The 9,071-nt window shown below is 47.0% G+C and overlaps 1 protein-coding gene across 1 annotated transcript in view; it reads right to left on the reverse strand.

Moving 5' to 3' along the window:
- Positions 1-9,071, reverse strand: part of LOC132388545 (NACHT, LRR and PYD domains-containing protein 12-like) — a 318,834-nt gene that overhangs the window by 137,711 nt on the left and 172,052 nt on the right. The gene's annotated exons all lie outside the window — the stretch shown is intronic.

The following is a 9,071-nucleotide window of genomic DNA, read 5'->3' on the forward strand; positions in this document are numbered from 1 at the left end:
GGTGGTCCGAATGTTCCCGCAGAATAGTCCTGGCGAGTAACCGTGCTGCATTCTACAGACACAGCACACATCGGCCATTCCCTGCTGGTGCTGTAGGAAGGGAAGGTGCATGTTGCAGTTGCATTCGTTTGCAATGCAGCAGTGTCCAAAGCTACACTGGCTGCTAATAATAGAAAACAGAATGGGAAGTTGTGGAAATCACTTCCTCCTCTTTTGACAGCAATTCAAATTCAACGGTCAAAGCAACTCAGTATCTTCTCTTTAGAACATAGACCATAGAACTTAGAATAGTGCAGCACATTGCTGGCACTTCGGCCCACAACGTTTGGTCGACCCTTAAACCTTGCCCCCCCCCCCCATATAAACACTCCCACATCTTAAATTCCTCCAGATACCTGTTTAACAGTCGCTTAAACTTCACCAATGTATCTGCCTCCACCACTGAATCAGGCATTGCGTTCCACGCACTAACCACTGTCTGAGTGAAAAACATTCCTCCAATACCCCCCTTGAATTTCCCAACTTTTCCTTAAACACTCTGTCATGTCTCCTCTCCTCCTCCTCGTCCTTCTCTCCAAAGAGCAAATAACTAGCACCACAAATCTCTGATCATTATCCATACTCTCTAAACCAGACCGCACACTGGTAAATCTCTTCTGTACCCTTTCCAATGCTTCCACATCCTTCCTATGGAGAGGTGACCAGAACTGGATACAATACTCCAAGGGTGGCCTAACTAGAGTTTTATAGAGCTGCATCATTACCCCGACTCTATCCCTCGACTTATGAAAGCTAACACCCATAAGCTTTCTAAACTACCCTATCTACCTGTGAGGCAATTTTCAGGGATTTATGGACATGTACCCTCATATCCCTCGCTTCTCCACAATGCCACGTGTTCTGCCATTTACTTTGTACTCTGCCTTGGAGTTTGTCCTTCCAAAGTGTACTACCTCACACTTCCCAGGGTTGAACTCTATCTGTCACTTCTCAGACCACTTCTGCATCCTATCAATGTTTCTCTGCAGTCTCTGACAAACCTCGACACTATCCTCGACTCGGCCAATCATTGTGTCGTCTGCAAACTTGTCAACCCACCCTACCTCCCCTATATCCAGGTCCTTAATAAAAATCATGAAAAGTAGAGTTCCCACAACCGATTTTTGTGGGATACCGCGAGTCAGAACCCTCCAATCCGAATATATTCCCTCCACCACGAGTCTCTGCCTTCTGCAGGCAAGCCAATTCTGAATCCACCTGGACAAACTTCCCTGGATCCCATGCCTTCTGACTTTCTAAGTAAGCCTACAATGTGGAACCTTGTCAAATGGCGTACTAAAATCCATACAGTTCACATCCACTATACGGCCCACATCTATATGCCTGGTAACCTACTGATAGAGTTCTTCGATCTTCCCTTCACAAAGCCATGCTGACTGTCCCTGATCAGACCATGATACTCTAAATGCCCATAATCCTATCTCTACGAATCTTTTCCAACAGCTTTCCCACCACAGATGTAAGACTCACTGGTCGGTCATTATCTGGACTATCCCTACTAACTTTTTTGACCAAGGGGACAACTTTCGTCTTCCTCCAATCCTCCGGTAATATTCCTGTGGACATCGAGGACATAAAGATCCTAGCCAGAGGCTCAGCAATCTCTTCCCTCGCCTGCAGAGCAGCCTGGGGAATATTCCGTCTGGCCCCAGAACTTTCTGTCCTGATGTATTTTAACAGCTCTTCTCCCTTAATATCAACTTGCTTCAGAGCATCCTACCCTATCTACCTGTGAAGCAACTTTCAGGGATCTGTGGACAGGTACCCCCAGATCTCTCCGCTCCTCCACACTTCCAAGTGTTCTGCCGTTTACTGTTTACTCTGCCTTGGAGTTTGTCCTTCCAAAGTGTACCACCTCACACTTCTCCGGGTTGAAATGCATCTGCCAGTTCTCAGCCCAGTTCTGCATCCTATCAATGTCTCTCTGCAATTTTCGACAATCCTCAACACTATCTACAACACCAGCAATCTTTGTGTCGTCTGAAACCTTACCGACCCGCCCTTCTACCCCCATATCCAAGTCTTTAATAAAAATCACGAAAATTAGAGGTCCCAGAACCGATACTTGTTGGACACCAGAATATCAACCTCACTCATATTGTCCTTACCATCATCAAGTTCCCTCTCATTGGTGAATACCGAAGAGAAATATTCATTCAGGACCTGGTTGAGGAAATAATCATTGATGCCCTTTATCTCTAATCGGCCCGATCGTCACTCCTGTCGACCTTTTGATCTTCATATAATTGAAGAATACCTTGGGGTTTTCCTCTTCCCTACTCGCCATGGCCTTCTCATGCCCACTTCTTGCTCTCCTCAGCCACGACATCCGGCTGCTCACCCTCCCTCATGAGAATACTGAGAACTCGATCCGAGATATCGCTGACCCTGGCACCAGAGAGACAACAGACCTTCCGGGATGCTCGATCTCTTCCACAGAACCTCCCAACTGTGCCCCTAACTATCGAACCCCCTTTCACTACTGCTCTCCTCCTTTCCCTCCTTCCCTTCTGAGCTGAGGGTCCAGTCTCGCTGCCAGGGACGCAACCACTGCAACCTGACCCAAATAGGTCGTTCCCACCAACAGTCAGGAGACGGAAGGAAAACAGAGTGAATGTGCAGAGCACACCTGCGGCCGTTCCCATCAATAATAAGGATGCCGTTTTGGATACTGTTGGTGGGGACGACCTATTAAGGTCAGGTTGCAGTGGTTGCGTCCCTGGCAGCTCAGAAGGGAAGGAAGGAAAAGAGGAGAGCAGTAGTGATAGGGGTTCGATAGTTAAGGGGCACAGATAGGAGGTTCTGTGGAAGAGATCGGGCATCCCGGATGATTCAAGGTCCTCAGTGATTAATTACAGTGCTCTGCTCATTCATTCCATTATCCTTCCGTCTCCTGACAGTCACCCAGCTACCTGCCTCCTGACTTATAGGGGTGACTATCTCCCTGTAACTACTGTTTACTTCTGCCTCTGCCTCCCGAATGATCCGAAGTTCAGCCAGCCCCAGCTCCAGTTCCCTAACACGGTTTGTCAAAAGCTGCAGCTGGATGCACCTTTTACAGGTGTAGTCATCAGAGACAATAGTGCTCGCCCTGACTTCCCACATACTGCAATCGGAGCAACCGGCTGTCCGAACTGCTGCCTTCATTACCTACTCCTAAGTGAATTAAAGTTATTAAAGGAGCGTTCCCGGCCTTATCTCACCGATCAAGTTCGCCCTCAGCCTCTGCTTACCGAAGCCTCTCGAGCTAAAGCCTTCCTAGTCCATCTCCCACTTCTCCGCCGCCCTCTACTACGTCGCCTGCTCCGTTAACATGCGGAGAGGAGAGCATATCCCAGACTGTGATAATGAGGAGGGAGCATATTCCGGATGATGGTAATGAGGCAAGAGCATATCTGGGACGACAGTAATGAGAGGAGAGCATATCCCAGACTGTGATAATGAGGAGGGAGCATATTCCGGATGATGGTAATGAGACAAGAACATATCTGGGACGGCGGTAATGAGAGGAGAGCATATCCCAGACTGTGATAATGAGGAGGGAACATATTTCGGATGATGGTAATGAGGCAAGAGCATATCTGTGACGGCAGTAATGAGAGGAGAGCATATCCCAGACTGTAATAATGAGAAGGGAGCATATTCCGGATGATGGTAATGAGACAAGAGCATATCTGGGACGGTAATAATCAGAAGAGAGCATATCCCAGTCTGTAATAATGAGAAGGGAGCAATCTTTCCCGATCCTCGTCATTGTGGGCTTCACACCAGACGGTGATGGAAAGAGTCAGAATACTCCCCACCTTGCAGTTCCAGACACTTCCCAGTCTTTGATGACAAACCAGTGCCAAATCTCTTCGATCTCCTAATCCAGATAATCCCAATAGGCGGAACGCTGGCCATGTCCATACCGCGAGAACCAAATGTCTGGACCGCGCCGGCCCATTGTCACTTCCGTTAACACACCTGTCATAACATGTCAATAAAGCGCGCGCTGCTCTAAGTTACTTTAACCTCATCCGACACCGTACACTGGACCTACCCCTGTGGAGCCCACGACCTACTGCGCGCTCTCTACGTCCCTCACGGGGTAAAGTTCCACTTTCCACGTCTGCGGGACCATTGCGAGAACGAAATGGGGAAGACCCAGTGATGAAGTACATCGTGAAGAGCCTGTCAGAAAACTTCAGGGAACGATTTGAAATCTCCCCTAATCTCCAAGGTGACATATTCCTCTCCCAAGACCGCCGTTCTCCGTTTCGGCTGACAGCCGGTGGACTGCAGACGCCAAAAGGCTGGCGCCTTCCGTAGATGTGGCAACTCTTCGGATGGAGGTCTTGGAAATGAGAACTTCAGATTTGCTCAAACCACACCTCGGTGACTTTTGGAGCAATGTGGATCCCCAAGCTCAATTCAAAAACACGAGAGCTATTGAAATGCTTCAATTCACACTGTTCCGCTCCACGTACATAAGTGATTCATCGTTTTCTTCAATGAACTCCATGAAGAATCAGGACAGAAGCAGACTCTCCAATGCACATCTCGGCCAGAGCCTCAGGATTGCGACAACAGAATACCGGCCCGACATCAGAAGGGTTGCCTCATCCCGTCGATGTCACTTCTGACGCTGACTGGTGAGTGAATCAATTTAATTTTGTCCATTTGTCAATCTTATTGTGGTATAATATTACGACAACAATAATACTGATAATTCCATTTATAGCTACGACTCATACTTCAATTGCTACATAGCTTAATTAAAAAGAACATATAGTTTAAATGAGAGAACAGAAACGGTGGGAAAGGCAATACGCCTAAAAATGTTTGTGTGGAAGAGAGGTGGTGAAGATTTCCAAACTAACTCTGTGTGTGTGTGTGTGTGTGTGTGTGTGTGTGTGTGTGTGTGTGTGTGTGTAAAATATGCATACGTGCCGCAGAATCACAGAACATTACAGCACAGAAACAGGCCTTCTGGTCCTTCCTGGCTCTGCCGTACCATTTCTCTGCCATGTCCCACTGACCTGCACCCGGCCCATATCCTTCCATACACCTCTCATCCATGTATCTGTCCCAGATGAGTTCTCATTGTGGCAGCCCACAGTTGTGATAGCTAGAGTCATAATTAAATGGCTGGTTTTGAACTTACTTTTTTTTTCAAGAGTGCATTTTTTGTCTACTACTACTACCACTATTACTATTACTAATATTACTAACACTATTACTTCCACTAACACTACTACTACTACTACTACTACTACTACTACTAATAATAATAATAATAATAATAATAATAATAATAATAATAATAATAATAATAATAGTGTTAGCAGCAACAGCAACATCTGCCCATAAAACAACTTACTGGTGCAAAGAAAATAAAACCCGGAAGTTTTGGCCCTTGGCTTGACATGCTTGACATAATTTGGCCCTTGCAGAAAACTAATTCGGGAACCCTAACCTAATAGAATCCAGCCGCTGACGTGCCGTGACAACACTCAACCATTCTATCTACTTCAGAGGAGTGTAGTTTTGTGGAAAGTGCCACGTCAGCTGTAAAGCATGGCAGCAGAGTATCGAAGGCCGAATAGCCTTCTGTTCCTTCAGCGCTTTATTCCGTTTATTCTCTTGTTTCTCGCTCTGCAATCAAACAGCTCCGAGTTCTCACCTAACACACTCTCAACATCTGGCACGGAGACCAGGAAATGCGGATCCGTCTCCGAATGTAACAGAGACAGGCGCCGCTCTCTCGGGATCGCGTAGATGACGTTCACTTTACTCTCTCTCTTTCTCTTCATGTCGGTGGGTGAGACAAACTCTCTTTGAGATCATTATCGGATTCCACACAGCAGCAGATAGTTGCAGAACAACACACAGGATTTGATGTCGATTCGAGCAAACTACAGACTCTCTGATCCAATCAGCGCTGCCGCTTGTGACGTCAGAATCCAGATATCTGCCCCGCAAACCAGGAAGTGCGGCTCAGTCTCCGAGTGTAACAGAGATCGGCGCTGCTCTCTCGGGATGTCGGGACTGGCCTTCGCAGCTCTCGTTCTTTGTCTCCACATAACGGCGGGTAAGGGTCACTCTCTCCAACAGTCAGCGGTCAGATAATCAACAGAACGGCGGGTGGTTAGAGGATAGAAGGTCAGGTTAGCAGAGACGATCTCACTGATCTAAGTACAGATCTGAGCTATCTGTGCTGATTGAGCGAAGTGCAGTTCTCGATTCCATCCGCTTCTGTCGCTTTTCCCTCACACGATTTTATCTTTTTCAGGTGAGTCTCAGCATTTTACCATTCTCGCTGAGCACAGCGAGATAAATGTCACCATCGGGAGAGATGCGCTCTTTTCAGTGCGGCCGTCGGGCAATGTCAGCAGTGGAAGCTGGAATTTCAATGGGAGAACACTCGTCCAGTGGATCGGCCAAACCTGGACCATTGACAATGTCTACAGATCTCGGGCTGAGTTATTCACCTCCAACGGGTCGCTTCTGCTGAAGTCGGTGAACGTGTCGGACAGTGGGGAATACCGTGTGAATATGTTTCCAACAAGTGGCTCCCAAACCTCAGCGACCGTCACTCTGCGTGTCACTGGTAAGTGAGACAGAGTCATGCGATCTCGGACTATAACTTTCATTTTACTCCTGTGGTGAAAGAATACACTACAATCTTTACGGTGGTCGCAGAACCTGGACTCCAGTGAACTCTGCCAGACCTGCTCTCGGACTGTTCAGATCTCACTGTTGTGCGTGGCTGTGTCTCGCCGTTTCTGTCTGCAGGCTGCTCGCACCTGTGTGTGCCGGATTCAGTTCCGTCTTCAAGGCTATCAAGTAATCATTTTTTTGCTGTATTTTGCTCTATTTTTGCAAACGGACTGTTTCTTAAGTCAGCTGGAAATGAGTAATTCTAAGTCATCTACCTCAAAGTTTAACGACGCTATCCTCCCCAGTGCCGTCCACATGTCTAAGTCAGTATAGAAAAATAGAAACATTGAAAACATACAGCACAACACAGGCCCTTCGGCCCACAAGGTTGTACCGAACATGGCCCTGCCTTAGAAATTATTAGGCTTACATATAACCTCCATTTTTCTAAGCTCCACGTACCTATCGAAAAGTCTCTTTAAAGCCCCTATCGTATTCGCCTCCACCACCGTTGCCGGCAGCTCATTCCACGCACTCACCACTCTCTGAGTAAGAAACTTACCCCTGACATTTCCTCTGTACCTACTCCCCAGCACTTTAAACCTGTTTCCTCTTGTGGCAACCAATTCAGCCCTGGGAAAATGCCTCTGACTATCCACATACTCAATACCTCTCATCATCTTGTACACCTCTATCAGGTCACCAGTCATGCTCCGTCCCTCCAAGGAGAAAAGGCCGAGTTCATTGTATCTGCTTTCATTAGGCATGCTCCCTAATCCAGGCAACAACATTGTAAATCTCCTCCGCACCCTTTCTATGGCTTCCACATCCTTCCTACAGTGAGGCGACCAGAATATTGACAGCTTTCTGTGGTTTTATCTCTAATCTGTGCATCTGTAGTAGTTTGCTTTAAGCAGAATATATCTCCTTGGAGCCAACATTTCAGCGCAGTACGTTACATCTGATCCATGATCTGTGGTATTTTTACAGAAGCCGTATCCAGGCCCAACACCACATCGAATGACGCGGACTCGGTAGAACACAATCACACAGTTAGTTTGGATTGCACGGCAAGAGGGGGACATGCTTCCTATCCGTGGCTAATGAAAAGCAGGACAGTTAGCTCTGACGTTCCGATTACCGTGAGCACCACATCGACTGAACGTTTACCGCCATTATCACTATATTAGCCCGAGTGTCCAACACTGATTATATTGTAAATGGAGAAAATACAACAATAAGAGAATGATGTGCAAAGGGACTTGTCAGTCCTTGTGTAGGATTGCCTAAAGGATAATTTAGAGGTTGAAACTGTTCTGAGGAAGGGAAAAGCGACATGAGGACAAGAGGACAAGAATATAAAAGTCAGCTTATCATATTGAAAATTTATGAAGCATTGGTAAGGGCTCATTTTAGTATTGTGAACAGATAAGAAAGAATGTATTGTATTTGGAGAGGGTTCAAAGGGCGTTCACGGAAATGATTCCCAGATTGAAAGACTTGTCATATTATGAGCCTGAATAAAGAAGGGTGAATGGTGACATCATTGAAAACAGTCGAATGGTGAAAGGCCTTAATAGAGTGGATGTTGAGAAGAAGTTTCCCTTGGTGGGAGAGTCAAAGATCAACGGACACTTATAGAGTGGATGTGGAGAGAATGTTTCCTGTAGTGGGGGAGTCGAGCACCAGTGGACACAAATAGAGTGGATGGGAGGTTGTTTCATACAGTGGGGGAGTCTAGGAGCAGTGGACACAGATCGAGTGGATGTGGAGAGGATGTTTCCTATAGTGGGGAAGTCTAGGACCACAGGACACAGATAGATTGGATGTGGAGAGGATGTTTCCTATAGTGGGGGAGTCCAGGATCAAAGGACACAGATAGAGTGGATGTGGAGAGGATGTGGAAAGGGTGTTTCCTATAGTAGGGGAGTCTAGGACCAGAGGACACTGATGGAGTAGATGCGGCAGGATGTTCCCTATAGTGGGGGAGTCTAGGACCAGATCACACAGATAGAGTGGATGTGGTGAGGATGTTTCCTAGTCGGAGAGTTTAGGTCCAGAGGACACAGATAGAGTGGGTGTGGAGAGGATGTTTTCTATAGCGGGGGAGTATAGTAACACAGATAGAGTGGGTGTGGAGAGGATGCTTCCTATAATGGGGGAGTCTCGGACCAGAGGACACAGATAGAGTGGATGCGGAGAGGATGCTTCCTATAGTGGGGCAGTCGAGGTCCAGAGGACATAGATAGAGTGGATGCGGAGGGGATAACTCCTGTGGTGGGAAAGCCAAGGACAAGATGACATAGCTAAAAATAGTGAGTCTTTCTTTCAGAAGTGAGCTGCAAAGTTATCGGAAGAGATGGTGAATC

This window comes from Hypanus sabinus, unplaced genomic scaffold, assembly GCF_030144855.1.
Source record: "Hypanus sabinus isolate sHypSab1 unplaced genomic scaffold, sHypSab1.hap1 scaffold_343, whole genome shotgun sequence".
In the NCBI taxonomy this organism is placed as follows: Eukaryota; Metazoa; Chordata; class Chondrichthyes; order Myliobatiformes; family Dasyatidae; genus Hypanus; species Hypanus sabinus.